The 18645-nt window shown below is 39.8% G+C and overlaps 1 pseudogene; it reads left to right on the forward strand.

The window, feature by feature from the left end:
- The first annotated feature begins 9113 nt into the window (after positions 1–9113).
- LOC122109099 overlaps positions 9114–18645 on the forward strand; it is an 82169-nt pseudogene continuing 72637 nt past the window's right edge.

Genomic DNA, 18645 nt, shown 5'->3' on the forward strand with positions numbered 1-18645 from the left:
CTTGGGGTTCATTTCGCTTAGACTCCACATACAGCTTCCCTATGACCTGGCAATCCCACTTTTGGGTATTTACCCAAATGATCACAAACAAGACCATTCTAATGCTACCAGCACAAATATGTTTATTGCAGCTAAGATATGGAACCAACCCAGATGGCCCTCAGTAGATGAATGGATCAAGAAAATGTGGTATAAATATATAATGAAATTCTATGCCTCAATCAGAAAGTTATGAAATGGAAACTCTTGGAAAAAACTATATTAAGTGAATTCAGCCAGGCCCAAAGAAACATAATAGGTCCCATGGTTTCCCTTATTTGCAATAACTAGTACATGTATAGGATAAGCAGAAAAGGTCAAAAGCTCTGTACATAGGACCAGATAAGATGATGTTAAGCAAAATGGACACTTTCTGAGCTTCTTTTGCTCAAGGTGATCACTCTATCACTTGAGCCACAGTGCCATTTTTGACTTTTTTGAGTAGTTAATTGGAGATAAGAGTCTCAAAGAGTTAACTGACTAGACAGGCTGTAAATCATGATTCCCAGATCTCAGCCTCCTGAGTAGCTAGGATTACAGGCATGAGTCATCTGTACCCAGCTGATTATTCCTTTAAAACGATACCTGAGAGAGTGTGGATACTCCACATGCACATGCAAGTTTTAGAATTGTTTAATTGGGAATGTGGAATGGGAATGGGAATGGGAAGAAAATTTTTGGAATTATTAGAAATGTGTTTCTTCCAATGGATCTTTCTCCCCCCTCCTCTCCTCTTTCTCTCTTTCTCTCTCCCTCCCTCCCTCCCTTCCTTCCTCCTCCCTCTCTCTCATTCCTTCCTTCCTTCCTTCTTCCTTCCTTCCCTCCTTCCTTCATCCCTGCCTTCCTTTCTTTCTTTCTTCCTTCCTTCCTTCCTTCCTTTCTTTCTTTCTTCTTTTCTTTCTTTCTTTCTTTCTTTCTTTCTTTCTTTCTTTCTTTCTTTCTTTCTTTCTTTCTTTCTTTCTTTCTTTCTTTCTTTCTTTCTTTCTCTCTCTCTTTCTTTCTTTCTTTTGTTCTTTCTCTCTCTCTGTGCCTCTGCCTCTGTCTCTCTGTCCATCTCTCTCCTCTCTCTCTCTCTTTCTCTTTCTTTTTGCAAGTCCTGAGGCTTGAACTCAGGGTCTGAGCACTGCCCCTGAGCATCTTTTGCTCAAGGCTCTACCACGTGAGCCACAGTGTTACTTCCAGCTTTTTCTGTGTATGTGGTACTGAGCCATTGAACCGAGGGTTTCACACATGCTAGGCAAGCACACTACCACTGAGCCACATTCCCAGCCCTCTTTTCTTTCTTTTTTTTTTTTTTTGGTGAGTGGACAGCCCTTTTTCACTTTTTCAAAAAGGCCACAGAGATGAAATGCTGGAAGTATTAGAGAAATTATTAGAGAAAATGCTGGGTAGAAAGAGTGCTCCAAATGGGAAGTGCTTTGATGAACCCCATGACCTTTCAGGGTTACTAAGGAAATTCTTGTAGCAGGTTTTTTTTTTGCTTCCCCGCCCCCCCCCCATCAGTGAAATAGTCAGCAAATGAAGCAATGCATCTGAGCATGCTCAAGTGCTAGGAAAACAAATCTGCTGTTTAAAGGACTTCTCTAATAAGAAGCAGAAGACAGATGACAGAGCTGGGTTGTGTTCTGTTCCCTTGGGGGACATTCTTTGGTGATGAACTTTTCCAAGAGCCCAGGGCTGATAAACTTCTCACCTCAGGAGCTCCTGCCAAGCCTGTGGACATTAAAAACCAGACACAGAGCAGAGACCAGTCCCACTGGCTCAGCCAGGTCTACCCTGCAACAAATACAGATCCAGTGTGATTTAGGGACTTTTTAAACACCTTTAAGTCTAAAGAACTTGTGACTATTCCTGAAGAAATAACCCCAACTTCTTTCATGATATGAAATTACTATAATTTAAAAAACCGCACCATTTTCCCTACTGAGGAATCAATATTATTTCAATTAGTTTAAATATGTCTTTATTCTGGCAAAAAAAAAAAACCCTCAATGTCAATAAAATGTGACATGCTAGGTGGGAAAGTTGAAATATAGAAATAAAAATGTAAGTAAAACTACTACAGTCTGACTACAGGGTACATGAATGCAGGGCTTCCAAGATGTATTAATTTACCATTCCCTTGTAAGTCTCTACTCTACTAAAATTGCTGCCATCTGTTTTTATGGGTACAGTTAGTGCTAGAGTTTGGGTTTGGAGTCATTTAGTTTGCTTTTTTTTCTCCCACTACCCTCCTAGCTTTGCATATCAAGAAAATCCAATTAGGTTAATGTAGAGAGTTGCCTGTTTGAGAAAGTTTATGATGCTCAACCATTAAGGAGTATGTCTTATATGAGATTCATCTAACCACAGCCCAAGTTCTCTAAGCAACAAAAGAAAAGACTGATGAAATTCAAGGAAGATTCTGGAAGGATGACTCAATGGATTGTTAAAGCTCCTAAGTGATTCACTATTGTAGTTAGGAGGTAACTCTTCCCTTCAAAGTTCATGGATACCATGGAACAAGTTCAGGTTTTATACAAACAAGAGGTTCTATTTGCTCTGGAATAAAAGATCTTATATCTCAAGTCCTAGAAAAGAATGGTGTGAAACATGCTTTCAGGAAAAACAACAACAAAAAAGACACCATGCTTCTGTTTAGCCATGCTGTGAATAAATTAAAGGTTTTATACCATTGGTAAAAAGAGTTTTAACCAAGTTGTTTATTTTAGAGACTGGAAATTTGATGATGCGGGAGGTGGAGAGCATGATGTGACTCATCCTGTCTGGCGTTTATTTCTTCCTCTCATCCTTTTTACTCTCTCTCCTACCCAGCATCTTATAAATTGAAAAAATTCTTATTTGTATTGCAGTGGTTCTTATTTTTTAATCTCTGTATAAAAATTTGAGCATCTTTCTTGCTTTGACCATTGAAAGAAATAAGAGTTCCATTTCTGTCTGCTTTGCTTAACTTTTCTTTTCGACTTTTGTGTAGGACTTTTGTTTGCAAGAGAGCTATAGCTTTGGGTCATTTTAACTACTTTATACCTACAAGTGATCCCTAGATACCTATGTATCTTAATGCTCAGACATTTACTTATAGTTTGATAGTTTTAAAATATTTAATTATATTAAGGAGAGAAATATCAAGTACTAAATTTTTGTTTTTGCTTTAGTTTTTTTTTAAATAGTAGCCAAAGTGAAATGTATTGAAAAGGGATGGGGTAGAAAAGTAGTGTCATGGCTTGTTTATCTAGAAATATTATTTACATTAAACTCCCTTTCCTGTGAATAAATCCCTGAGCTTCTTTTGCTCAAGGACAGTGCTCCACCACTTGAGCCACAGCGCCACTTCCAGCTTTTTCTGTGTATGTGGTACTGAGGAATCAAACCCAGAGCTTCCTGCAGGCTAAGCGAGCACTCTACCACTTAAGCACCAGCTCCACTTCTGGATATTTAGTGGTTAATTGGACATAAGTTTCTCTGACTTGTCTGCCTAGGTGGACCTGTGATCCTCAGATCTCAGCCTTCTGAGTAGCAAGGATTACAAGCATGAGCCATAAGTACCCAGCTAACATAAAGAATTTAAACCATTAATTAATTATGAAGAACAAATCATAAGGTTATCTCTATATGATAATAGTGCGACCGTGACACTTCCCTTCCCTTCCCTTCTTTATTTTCTCTTCATTTCCCCTCCTTTCTTTTCCCTTCTTCCTTTCCCTCCTCTCCCTGACTCTGATCTCCACAGTAAAACAACATGACCACCTAGTGCCTTCTCATACAAGCAGCATATTTACAGTGAACCACAGACTGCATCTTTCTAAAAGATTTATTTTAGCCAAGCATCCATGGTTCAACCCTGTAATCTTACTACTCAGGAAGCTGAGATCTAAGGATTAAGTTTCCAATGCCAGCCCTGGTGGGAAAAATCCATGAGACTCATATCCAACAAGCCACCAAAATGGTGAAAATAGATGTGTAACTTAAGTGATAGAGTGCCAGACGTGAGCACAAATCTAAGAACATGAAGCCCTGATTTCAAGCCCCAGTACTGGAACAAAAGTATCTTTCAGTTAAGACTGATTTATTTCTATATATATATATAATAGATTATTATATTTCTTTATAATTACAAAATATTTATAGTTTATTTTGCAGTATATTTATCATAGATCATATCTATATTATATTAAATATTATATCTGTAGTAATTATATTCTTATGTATCTATATTATATTATTAATTACATTATGGATTGTATCTATAATATCAATATTATATCTATATATGTCATAGGTTATATCTATGATATATAATAGTATATAACATATACTATATATTATACATGATAAATAACACTATATAATCTATATCAGATTATATCTATAATATATAATTTATATCATAGCTTATATATGGCATAAAATAATATAGATTTTATCTATGATATTTAATATATTATAGATTATCATAGATTATATCTATGATATATTATAGTATAATTGTGTATACATAGTATATACTATAATATATATAATATATAACATGAGAGAGCTTTTTTGCAAAGATAATACTTTTTGTTATTTAAAGCTTCAGTGTTTCAAAAAATCATGTGTTTCTTGGGGCTGGGAAGGTGGCTCAGTGGTAGAGTGCTTGCCTTGCTTGCCTGAGGCCCTGGGTTCGATTCTTCAGTACCACATAAGCAAAAAGAAAAAAACCAGAAGTGGTGCTGTGGCTCAAGTGGTAGAGCGCTAGCCTTGAACTGAAGAGCTGAGGGACAGCGCTCAGGCCCAGAGTTCAGGCCCATTACCGGACCCCCAAAAAAAGAAAAATCATGTGCTTCTTTAACTACAGGCATATAGTAATAATAATAATATTTAATTTTGTAATGAAAACCTGGTGAGGTGAGAATTGGGAGTCAGTGGAATGCTTTACATTGTTCTTAGGAATGGAAGTTGCAACATCATTAAGTTCTAGAAACATGGTTCTCACTATTGGCCAAAGGGAAAATGCGTGTAAGATGTTCACTAAAAATATCTACAAGAATGTTTATAGAGCACTATTCAGAACAGCTAGGAATTAAGTACCACCCAAATATCAATTACATTACAATGGATGAGTAGAACAATTACATAAATGAATAGTACACTGCAATTAGATTATATAAACCACCACAACACACAGCAATATAGGTGATCTCAGAAATTTAACTTTGAACAAAACAAGTGCTGATGATGTAGTGATGTTTATATATGACTAAAAAACTGACCAAGCTCTTTTATTGGGACCTTATGCCTATAATCCTACCAACTCAAGAGGCTGAGGTCTGAGGATGTGTGTGAAACCAGTCTGGGAAGAAAAGTCCATGAAACTTTTTTTTCTGATTGTTTGCTTTTTTTCTACCTAGTCCTGGGGCTTAAACTCTAGTCACTTCACATTTTTTTTCTGTGATTAATTGGAACTAAGGGTCTCACAGACTTTGCTGCCTGGGGCTGGCTTTGAACCATGAGCCTCAAAGCTTAGCCTCCTGAGTACCTACCATGTACTTGGCTCCGTAAAACTTATCTTAAGTACCATAAAAGTCAGAAATGGAGCTATGACATGGCAATCAATGAAAAAAAACAATAAAGAAAGAGAATTTTCTTACAATGAGAGGGTCAACTTTAGCCAGAAGCTGGTGGTTTATACCTGTAATCCTAGCTACTTAGGAGGCTGAGCTCAGGATGGCAGTTCAAAGCCTGGACAGTGTTAGGCCCTGAGTTCAAGCCACATGAATGACAAAAAGAAAGAAAGGAAGAAAGAAAGAAAGAAAAAGAAAGAAAGAAAGCGAAAGGAAGAAAGAAAGAAAGAAAGAGGTCAACTATAATAATATAATTATAATCTTTTCCAGTTGAATATGTTATGAAGGTGTTTAAATAGTTAATAACCATGTAAAGATGGGAGCACTATTCTAAGTAGAAATTGTTTACTTTTCTGTGTCTTAACCAGTTTGTGTTTTAAAGATCTACACCACTGACATAATCTACTGTGTGTCACAAGAAGTTATCTTACATGCAATTAACAAGGTTGAATGGTATAAAGGAGAGAAAATCATACTGCAATGAGAGTGGGTTCCTTAAGTATACACCAAAACACTGGGCCTGGCTGGAAATGCCTTGGGTAGGAAAGTAAAGTGGTAAGTGATCACAGATGAAAGAGACCTTAGAAACTGACAAATTGGATGGATACCCTGTGCAAAACTACCTAAAGATTAAATAAGATGAAAATAAAACAATAAGAAAGGAATACCAACCATCCTTTTGGCAAGTGAGAATGCCAAGACTGAATAATATTAGGGTTATGTTTGCTAGTAAAACAATGGAGTTTCAAGTTTAGTTTCTTGTGATGTATTAATGTGAATATATTTCTGGACCTGGATTGTTTGTTTTGGCCCTATATAGAAGCACATATTTATTTAGAGAGGTATCAAATAAAACACTTAGGGTGATCAGAGCTTATTAGCAATAAGCTCTCAAATGGACTCAGGAAAATTAAAACGTCTGCATCATTTCTATCAATTTTCTCAAATTGTTTAAAATAACCAATTTAAAAAAGATAATATATTGTAAGAAGCAAAATTAATATAATAAAGATCAACTGTGTGTGTGTGTGTATATGTGTGTGGGGGTGTAGGGGGTGGGTGGGTGCGCGCACGCGTGCGTGCATGCCTGGGGCTTGAACCTCAGAGGTCTAGGTGCTGTCCTTGAGCTTTCCACCCCATCTTAAGTCTACTGCACCATCATTTGAGCCTGAACTCCATTTCTGGTTTTTTGTTGATTAATTAGAGATGAGTCTCCTGGACTTTTCCCGCCTAAGCTATATATGAACTACAATTCTTAGATTTCAGCCTCCTAGTTAGAATTATAGGTGTGAACCACCTGCACCTAGCTAAAATCAATTATTTTAATTAAACTTGTGCTTTCCATTTGAAACTAATGTACAGCAAGTATATATATATATTTCAGACAAATGAAATAAATAGCATCAAAAAATAGGAGAATGGGAGAACCAGCTGAACATTCAATAAGGGTCTAATATCCAGAAATGAAGGGTTTATGAAATTATAAGTCAAAGAATTAATAACTCAATAAATAAATGGGCAAAAGAACTAAATACAGATTTCTTAAGAAGAGAAGTAAAAAAGGTCAATAAACACATCAGGAAATGCTCAACATCTCTGGTCATGAAGTAAATGCAAATCAGAAAAAGTGAGACTCCATTTCACCCCAGTGAGAATGGTCATCATCAAAATTACAAACAACAAATGCTGGTGAGGATGCATTATTTGTGAGAATATAAACTGGTGTAGAAATTATGGAAGGCAGTTTAGGGATTTTGTTTTTATGGGGGATCCAGTAGTGGGGCCTGAACTCTGGGCCTGGATGCTATCCCTCAGCTCTTCAGCTCAAGGCTAATGCTCTACCACTTGAGCCACAGCGCCACTTCCGGCTTTTTTCTTTTTGCTTATGTGGTGCTGAGGAATCGAACCCAGGGCCTCAGGCTTGTAAGGCAAGTGCTCTACCACTGAGCCACCTTCCCAGCCCCAGTTTAGGGATTCTTAAAATAACCAACATAGGATTATCCAGCCATACCATTCTTGGGAATCTATTCAAATGTTTACAAGTCATGATATGGTAAAGATATTTGCACACCCATGTTCATTGTTGCACTATTCACTGTAGCCAAGTTAGGAATCAGCCTAGATGCCTTCAAATGGATCAAGAAAATGTGGTATAGATCCACAATGGAATTTAACTCATCCATCAGGAAGAATATTATTGTATCATTTTAAGGAAATGGACGGACAAAATCATGTTAAGAGAAGTAGGTCTAGACCAGAGATACAAGGAACATGTTTTCTTTCACATATGGACGTTAGATTTAAAGTATACACATTTGTGAAAACACATACAGGGTCATATGCATTTCTATACAAGCTGAATAATTACAGTATAGCATATACACTTGAGGATTGCAGTGGTGTAACTCTTTTGAGTAATTTTTACAATTTAAGAAAATAAATATCAGGAAGATGGAACATGTGTTGTTGGTGAGGAGTGGTGGCAGGATGAAGTCAAGGGAAAGGAGCAAAGGCATGGAGAAAGGAAGAGTGGATAAATACAATCATTATACTCAATGTACATATTTTAAAAGGAGCAAGGTAGATTGAGGTGATATATGAGATTGAAAGAAATGTGATCCCAGCAGTGGCAGAAGCTGGGCAATAAAAATTAAAATGCTTGCTACAGTAAATTTCAAATCTTGCCTGGTAATTAATGTCTGATAGGAAAATATAGCATATGCCTAGAGACTGAATTTACATTTCAATCTTCCATGCCTAACTAGTTAACATATGTGTGTCTGGGCATGTAAACACACGTGTGTGTGTGTGTGTGTGTGTGTGTGTGTGTGTGTGTGTGTGTGTGTGTGTGTGGTGTGCGTGCGCGCATGCTAGTACTGATGCTGAAATGGAGGCTCTGTGTACTATCCCTAAGCTCAAAGCCAGAGATCTACCAATTGCAGATTTTTCATGGTTAGTTGTACTTATGAGTTTTACAGGAATTTTCTGGACAGTCTGGTTTCATACTCTGAGCCTAACATCTCAACCTCCTGAGGAGGTAGGATTATAGGTATGTGTAACCAGTGTGGAACTTTAGTAGTCCTTGATATTGACTTATTGACCAAATTTGTTGTGCTTGTTGCTAGTTACCAAACCATAATCTAAATCCACATGGATCCAATGGATGCTACTGCTTTCCCCAGTTCCCTTTAGACAATTATTAACACACTATCACAGAAATCAGCTTTCACTGACATGAGCATGTGCCATAGGGAGGTCATATCTGGAAAAGATCCTCTGATTTAGAACAGAGAGAATCTGCATAGTCTAAGTGCTCATAGTGTGGACCAGCCCAGATGCCACAAGAGAGTATACATTGACCTTCTGCGTTGTCAGGCGTGGATGCTGAGGAGAGTACATTGGTGAAGCTGGTGGAGTGAGGGGTGAGTCTAAGGCCTAGCTTCCACTTAGATATGATAAGCCATTGCTACCATGTCTAGAGGACATAAAGGGTCCACTCAATGGCCCAAAGATATTGGATACTCCCAGGTATGGCTCCGCCACCAGCATAGGGTACATCTTGACTTTGCACTTGCTAGCTATAGTCCCAACAAGTCCTCATACATTCATATATGCAAGGAGAGCCTTTAGGCTGGATCTTCCCTTTCTTAGACAAAATGAATCCTTTGTTTTCTTCATCTTGGCTCCAAAGATTTCTTCCATTTCTCCCTCCCCTGTTGGTCTTCCTTCCAGCCCAAGGATGTCATTCCAGTCCCAGTGCTTCCACTTCAGCATGTATAGGTATGTAGGGTTGCACAGTTAGAGTCTGGTAGTCCAGCCTCTAGTCTAGTCCTGGGGGCATGGGATCATATCCAGGCAGCCACAGATTCCAGTAGGACTACCTGCTAAGTGGAAAGTGACAGTTTTCTATGGTGGCCAAGGGGTTACCCACCTAGCAACCAGCACAGGGCTGCATAGCAGGTAATCATTCACAAGCAGCTTGAATTAGAGGACAATCTGGTTCAGGATGTCACAATATCAACACAGGACAGTGAGGTATTGGTTCCTTTTTCTGGACACAACTTTTCCCTTTATGCTGTAAGAAAAACAATTCATCTTATAACTCTCTAGTAAAAAAAAAAAAAAAGAAGAAGTACTTTCTTCCATATTATTCTCCATGCTTCCCAGGTAACCCTGGGGACTATCAGGTGATTGCCACCATGTAAGAGCAGTGTTTAAGGGCTGCAAACTTAGACTTCTTCCATCATCCAGCTAGCCTCTCCTTTTCCCACATTCAGAAAGGATTCTACCCATGTCCGCTCTCATTGCTGAAGTTAGGCACATTTCATTTATAAGCAAAGTAAGAGTCGCTATCAAAACACAGTCTCCAAGGGTAGTTTGGAACATCCACATCCTAAATTGTCCTGAAATCTCCACAGTAGACATGTTTTTGCTGCTAACATTTTTGTGCCTGAGCTAGGGATTAAACTCAGGCCCTGAATGCTCCTGAGCTTTTTTTTTTGTTCAGGGATTACACCCTATCTCTTAAGTCACAGCTCCACATCCAGAATTCTGGTGGTTAATTTGAGATAGGAGTGTGGTGGACATTACTGCATAGGCTGGTTTCCAACTGTAGTCCATATAGCCTAAGTAGCTAGGATTAGAGGCATAAGCTACCAGTGCCTGGCTGTTGCTACTGTTTTTATGTTACCCATAGTGAGGTCTCAAATAACAATTAACAACTGAGTCCACCATCACTTTTCTTGGTTTCCAAACCCTTGAGAGAGATGACCTCTAATGGAACTTCTTCCTCCATCCCATTTAAGTTTGAAGCTAACCTGTTAAGGCCACAATTCTGACATAAGACCATTTCTCTCATGTGTTCCTAGCCTGCTGTCAGAATGGCTTCTCCCAGAACAAACCTATCCAGACTAGAGAAGCCTCCTGTGATATTGTTTGGGGACATTTATTCATACAATTCTAAGGATTCATGATTCCAGTCACAGAAAAAGTAAAAAAAATCCAAAAGAAGGTGACATTATAATGAATCTTGATAAATAAATACCACCAGGGTATTGAGTACTGCCTCAAAAGATGGCATGAGAATTTCATCCTTTTGGTATTAGAACAGGGTTTGAAGTCTTTGGAGTTGCAAATTTCTAACACCTTTTGGTTCATGTGTTATGTATTACATAACTCTGATAATAGAAAGGGTGTTAGAGTGGAGTGTTTGTCATTATCTATTATATTGCACACACACACACACACACACACACACACACACACACACACACACACATCTTTCAGTTCCTTTGGTTATCAAAAGATATTCATTCCATTCCTTTATGTTCTTTGTATTTTCTCAGAAATTTCAGGTAAGTGTTCTTTAGAGCTGAGACTCTACATGATTTATATTGTTCTTGGTATCCTGAAAAGCTTCCGGATTTCAGAAAGGACCAAGTGGGCTCAGAAAGACCAGGGGTTGGAAGATGAGAGATGACAGGAGCTGTTATATGTTCATGTGTGCTGATATTTTCAGAGAAGGCGAATGAAGAACCAGCCCATTGCTGATAGGAAGTGCTGCCATCAGAGTTTTTTTTTTTTCTTTTACTCAATGGAAAAGTTGAGAAATCATCTCTCAAATGAGGGAAGTGTCTCATGAGTCAGCTAAATGTGGACAGGTGGTGGCCAGATTCAGAGGGTTTGTGATCTGGTGAGGTAATAAGATCTCTCTCTACACAGCATCTGAAATCACTACCTGTGAATTTAAATCCACTACAAAAGTCACGAGAGCCTCAGTCTCCAGCTCACCTGCTCAGCAAGCTGCAGTGAATGGAAACCCTTCAACTGTGAGAACAGTGCTGTGCCCCTAATAGCCCCACCTAGCCAACTCCTGCAACTTTCCTTAGTCCTGTCCCTCTCTGACTTGCCTAGCCAACAGGAGCCACTTTAATGAGGCTCTGTTCCCTTCCTTCCAGAATGCTTCGTTTTTACCAGGGCTTCACTCCTCTCAATGTCCACCCCCTGTGTGACTTTAGCAAGGCTTCACTCTTTTTCCTATCTTGTAAAATTCAAGATGTACTCATATCATGCTACTCAACTGTTTTGTGGTTAATGTTAATTTCTTTCTTTTTCCCTTCTTTTTTTAAAAAAAATATAATGTCATAACTCGTAGACACATTTGTTTACACCAAAATTGATGAGCTTCTCTGTGGTTTGAATTTAAAACAATTTCCTTTTTTTTAACTTTGGCCTGTAGAGCCAGTTATCTCAGAACTGCCTCAAAACAATTTACTTTGGACCTTCCTAGTCAGGCAGTAGGGTCAGATCAGTTTGGTAGATTTTAGGCTCACATCACCACTACTGTTGATAAAAGTTTTTCCTTTTAACAAACAGCAAAATTAATAATTATGTCCTTTAACACAGGTTTACATTAGTTACATTAAATGAAAAAGCAAATAATTTTAGACCATGATAACAATTTTTATCCATTACAATGAAAGTACTTTAAACATGTTTACACACACACACACACACACTTTTGCACAAAAATTTTAAGGCATGATTTTTTTTTTAAAAAATGAAAATCGGGAGGGGGGACCAAGATGGCCACGGGGCAGTAGGGAAACGCCACAGCTCTCTCCAACCAAAAAGAGAGTTCGAGTTCCAACGTTTAATCTCCCCAAGAGACCGACCACAACAAAAAGACGAACACTCAGAGAAAAACCAGAGGTGGAAAATAACAAAAAAAAAAAGAGAGGAAAAGAAGAATTTCAGAACAGAGAAGAGCGAAGACCCCTCCCCCAACCTTTACTGGCCACGCAGCAGTGCGCCAAGCCACCAGCCAGCCGGCCCGGCGGGGGCTGCCAGAGCCACAGAGACACAGGGGGCTGCTTGCAGATCACCAGGTACCGGATTGCAGAACAGCGGATTGCCAGGAACAGAGAAACCTACCAGCCGGGAGTCTCCACGAGGATCCCACCCCCACCCCTCACTCTCCACAGGAGCTGAGAGGCTCCATCCCGCCAAAGCCGCCCAGCACCAGCAGCGCGACAAAGGGACCTGTCGGCAGAACACCCGCCCAATCGCGATTGCAACTACCCGGCGGGGAGCCACCCAACCCAGCCCGCAACCACCCCAACTGAACTCGGACTGCAACAACAACTGACGACCTACAGGGTGAGTACCCAACAGGGGACAGTGAATCCATCAAGGGAGACCAGAGCTGGAGGGAATCCCCAGACCCTGACCTAGACTCCCTACCCCAACACCCGGACCACAGGACCCACTAAAACCGGGAACTGTTCGAGAGCTCCACCAGCCGGTGGAGCACACTCTGCTGGCCAGTCCAGAGCAAGAGCGCCCTGGAAGGGAGCTTAAATGCCCAAGCCAGGGTCATTAAATGCCCAATTAAATGCCCAAAATGCCCTGGGTCAAGACTACCAACAGTAGAAGAAATTTGAACTGTGTCCTCCAGGCTGCATAACCTAGGTGGTATACACATTAGCACAGGCCTAACGAGCGCGCTCCAGGCTGGGGCAGGAACCAGGCCCGGGGACCGGCGCCTGAACAAAGCAAAAAGGGTCAGAAGTGGGGCTGTGGCTCAAATGGTAGGGTGCCAGCCCTGAGCTGAAGAGCTGAGGGACAGCACCCAAACCTAGAGTTCAAGCCCACAACCAGCCCCAAACAAACAAACAAAAACACATCAGGAGCCCATAGCAGACTCCAGTATTTGGGAGAGTGCATCCAGAGCATCTGATCTTCCCAAGAGCACCCACAGGAGCAAACACAAGCAGTCTAGGCTGCTCAACCCTTCCAAAGGCGGGAATTGCTACAGCAGAGAGCTGAGAATCCTAAGTAAGTCAGAATAGCAGCTGGAAATAGGCTCCCAACAGAATCCAGAGCAGGCACAGACTCTCTCTACCAATACAGAATCAGCAACCAAGCAAAGACAGACACACCAAAACAAGATTGAAGAGCAGTCTCCTGAACCCCCATGCGAAAATCACAGAGAAAAATCACAAGGTTTACCACTACCCAGGACAGCAAGCTCACCTCAAAAGCCAGCAGCCACTCAGGGGAGAGCCCCAGTGGGAGCAAAGCAGGAATGGAAGACAAAAACTACATCCAAGGGTTGCTGGAGGCAATGACTCAAGAAATAAAGCGAGATATGGATCAGAAATTGAAAGAGCACAAGGATGAACTATCAAAAGATATACAGGATATCAAACAAAAGTTGGATGCAAAAATAGAAGCTGCACAAACCTCAGTAAGAAGTGAGATAAACGCCAAATTAGAGGTCATGCATACTGATCTCACCTCATTGAGAGGTGAGATCAGTACTCTGAGAACCAACATTGAATCCATAAAGGGATCCATTTCCACCATGCAAACCACAATAGAAGCCACGGTCAACAGAGTGAATGAAATGGAAGGTAGAGTGTCAGATACAGAAGACAGAATACACCAACTGGACCAAAAAGTGACAGATATGGAAAAATCACTCAAATTAAACCAAAGGGAAATTCAAGAGCAAGCAGATAATGCTAAAAAATTTAACCTTCGCATAATCGGAGTGGACGAAGGTGAGGAATTCCAGAGCAAGGGAATGCAACACCTATTTAACAGGATAGTCAATGAAAATTTTCCCCACCTCAAAAACGACCATCTTAACTACATCACAAAAGCTTATCGAACACCCAACAAGCAAGATCCCAGGAGAAACACTTCTAGGCACATCATAGTAAAAATGATGGATCTGAATAATAAGGAAACAATCCTGCATGCAGCAAAAATGAAGAAGGAGCTATACTACAACGGGAAAAAAATTAGAATCACTGCAGATCTCTCCACACAAACAATGAATGCAAGAAAAGCCTGGGAAAGCACCATACGAGCCCTGAGAGCCAATAACTGCCAACCCAGACTGATATACCCGGCAAAGCTAGCCTTCACATTCGATGGAGAACTGAAAACTTTTAATAGCAAAGAAAAACTAAATGAATACATAAACATTAAGCCAGCATTACAAAGAATTCTAAGAGGGGGGACACAACCTGAAGAAAGCAACCAGGAACTGGGACCTGCCCCAAACAGGCATTACTCAAAGTCTAACTGAGCAAGCACAGGAGGAAAGGAAAGAAGAAAAACTTAGGAAAACGGAATGGCAGGGACAACAATGCATCTCTCTATACTTTCTCTTAATATAAATGGGCTGAATTCGCCAATTAAAAGAAAACGAACTGAGGACTGGATCAGAAAACAAGACCCATCCATCTGTTGCCTTCAGGAGACCCACCTCTCAGCCAAACATACAAACAAACTCAGAGTGAAGGGGTGGAAAAGGATCTACCAATCAAATTCCCCCAATAAGAAAGCAGGTGTAGCTATCCTGATATCTGACAAAATAAACTTTTCATTAAAATCAGTACAGAAAGACAAGGACCGACACTACATATTAATAAAGGGAACAATCCAAGAGGAGGATATAACCATCATCAACTTATATGCCCCAAATATCGGTGCACCCAGATATGTTAAACAAATGCTCTCAAACTTACAGAATAAAATAGATCCCAATACGATAATACTAGGAGACTTTAACACGCCACTCTCACCAAAGGACAGGTCTACCAACCTGAGGATTGGCAAAGAAGCTACCGAATTAAGTGAGGCCATACTTCAAGTGGAATTAACTGACATCTACCGAGTATTTCACCCTAAAACAACACAGTACACATTCTTCTCAGCAGCTCATGGAACTTTCTCCAAAATAGACCATATCATAGTTCATGCAAGGAACTTAAGCAAATACAAAGGGATCGACATAATCCCCTGTATCCTATCTGACCACAGTGGAATCAAGCTAGCTCTCAATAACAAAGCATACCGCAGAAATTTCTCTAATACATGGAAATTGAACAGCACAGTCCTTAACGAGGCCTGGGTAACAGAAGAGATCAGAGAAGAAATAAAGCATTTCCTACAACTCAATGAAAATGAAAACACCTCACAAAGAAACTTGTGGGACACAGCAAAAGCAGTCCTGAGGGGCAAATTTATTGCCCTCAGTGCCCACATCAAGAGAATGGAGACAGACCAAGTAAATAATCTCATGTTGCAACTAAAACAGCTAGAAAAACAAGAAAAAATGGGACCTAAAGCTACTAGACGAAGCCAGATAACCAAATTGAGAGCAGAGATTAACCAATTAGAAAATCAGAAAACCATAACCAAAATAAACCAAACAAAAAGCTGGTTCTTTGAAAAAATAAACAAAATTGATGGCCCGTTGGCAAGATTAATTAAAAAAAGAAGAGAGGAAACCCATATTAATAGGATTAGGGATGCCACGGGAAACATCACAACACGTACCCAAGATATCCAAACAATTCTAACAGACTACTTTCAAAAGCTATACTCTCTAAAGGAAGAAAATCTGGCGGAAATGGATGCATTTTTAGAGAAATACAAGTTACCCAAACTGAGCAAAGAAGAAGTTAACCAATTAAACAAGCCAATATCCTATAATGAGATACAGGAAGCTATCAAAAGTCTTCCAACAAAAAAAAGCCCAGGGCCAGATGGATTCACAGCAGAATTCTATAAGACCTTTAAAGAAGAACTAATACCCATACTCCTCAAGCTCTTCAGAGAAACAGAGAAGGAGGGAGCTATCCCAAACTCATTCTACGAAGCCAATATCACACTCATCCCCAAACCAGGCAAAGACCCAACCAAAAAGGAGAATTACAGGCCAATCTCCTTGATGAACACAGATGCAAAGATCCTTAACAAGATTCTAGCTAACAGAATCCAGAAACACATTAAAAAAATAATACACTATGATCAGGTAGGCTTCATCCCAGAGACACAGGGATGGTTTAACATACGTAAGTCAATAAATGTAATCCAGCATATCAACAGAGCCAAGGTCAAGAATCACATGATTATCACCACAGATGCAGAAAAGGCCTTTGATAAAATTCAACATTCATTCATGCTAAAAGCTCTGGAGAAAATAGGAATAGAAGGAACATTTCTAAAAACAATAAAAGCCATTTATGACAGACCAATAGCCAATATTATAATTAATGGGGAAAAGCTACAACCAATCCTCCTAAAAACAGGAACAAGGCAAGGATGTCCACTGTCTCCACTCCTCTTCAACATAGTCCTAGAACCCTTAGCCAGGGCAATAAGGCAAGAAAAAGACATTAAAGGGATCCGCATAGGGAAAGAAGAAGTGAAACTATCCCTTTTTGCAGACGACATGATACTATACCTCCACGATCCCAAAAACTCCATCCCCAAACTTTTAGAAATCATAAATCACTTCGGCAAAATAGCAGGATACAAAATAAACCCACAAAAAACAGTTGCCTTCCTATACACTGATAACGCACAGGAAGAGAGGGAAATAAAGGGAGCAACCCCATTCACAATAACCTCCCAAAAAATAAAATATTTAGGAATTAACCTAACCAAAGATGTAAAAGAACTATTTAATGTGAACTATAAAAAGTTAAAGAAAGAAATTGCAGAAGACACTAGGAAATGGAAAGACCTCCCATGCTCCTGGATAGGCCGACTTAATATAGTAAAGATGGTGATACTTCCAAAACTAATATACAAATTCAATGCAATTCCTATTAAAATCCCAATGATGTACATCACTGAAATACAGAAAACAGTCCAAAAATTTATATGGAACAACAAAAGACCTAGAATAGCCAAAACAATTCTAGGGGATAAAGACAATATGGGAGGGCTATCCATGCCAAACTTCAAACTCTACTACAGAGCTATAATCACAAAGACAGCATGGTACTGGCACAAAAACAGACCCGAAGACCAATGGAACAGAATAGAAGATCCAGATATAAATCCACAGGCCTACAGCCAGCTGATATTCGACAAAGGAGCCAAAGACATACAATGGAAGAAACACAGCCTCTTCAACCGCTGGTGCTGGGAAAACTGGGCAGCCACATGCAGAAAACTAAAAGTGGACCCCAGCCTATCACCATGCACCAACATCAACTCAAAATGGATTAAAGACCTTAACATTAAACCTGAATCTCTGAAACTACTACAGGACAGAGTAGGAGAGACACTTGAACTAATAGGCACAGGAAGGAACTTCCTGAACAGAGTCCCAGGGTCACAACAAGTTGGAGAGAGACTCGACAAATGGGACTACCTTAAAATAAAAAGCTTCTGCACAGCTAAATCTATCGCAACTAAGCTAGAAAGACAACCAACTAATTGGGAAAAAATATTTACCAGCAATATATCAGACAAGGGGTTAACATTCTGTATATACAGGGAACTCAAGAAACTAATCCCTCCCAAACCTAACAAACCAATTACTAAATGGGCAAGGGAACTAAAGAGGGACTTCTCAAATGAAGAAATAAAAATGGCAAAGAAACACATGAGGAAATGTTCATCATCCCTGGTGGTGAAGGAAATGCAAATAAAGACAACCCTGAGATACCACCTTACCCCAATCAGAATGTCCCACATCCACAAATCAGCCAACGACAAATGCTGGAGGGGATTGTGGAGAAAGAGGAACCCTATTACACTGCTGGTGGGAATGTACACTTATACAACCACTTTGGAAAGCAGTCTGGAGGGTCCTTAGAAAGCTAAAGATTGACCTCCCTTACGACCCAGTCATACCACTTCTAGGCATCTACCCTGAACAACAGGAACCATTATACAAGGGACACGTGGCACCTCCATGTTTATTGCAGCACTGTTCGCAATAGCTAGGACATGGAAACAACCTAGGTGCCCCACCACAGATGAATGGATCCAAAAATTGTGGTATCTATACACAATGGAATATTATGCAGCCATTAGAAATGACAAAATAATGGCATTTGCAGGGAAATGGATGGAGCTAGAAGGAATCATGTTGAGCGAGGTAAGCCAAGAACGAAGAGACAAACGGTACATGGTCTCCCTGATAAGTGGATGCTAAATCCAAAAAGGTTAGGTGATACGACAAAACTAA

The sequence above is a fragment of the Dipodomys spectabilis genome, unplaced genomic scaffold, assembly GCF_019054845.1.
Source record: "Dipodomys spectabilis isolate Male_0828 unplaced genomic scaffold, ASM1905484v1 ptg000068l, whole genome shotgun sequence".
In the NCBI taxonomy this organism is placed as follows: domain Eukaryota; kingdom Metazoa; phylum Chordata; class Mammalia; order Rodentia; family Heteromyidae; genus Dipodomys; species Dipodomys spectabilis.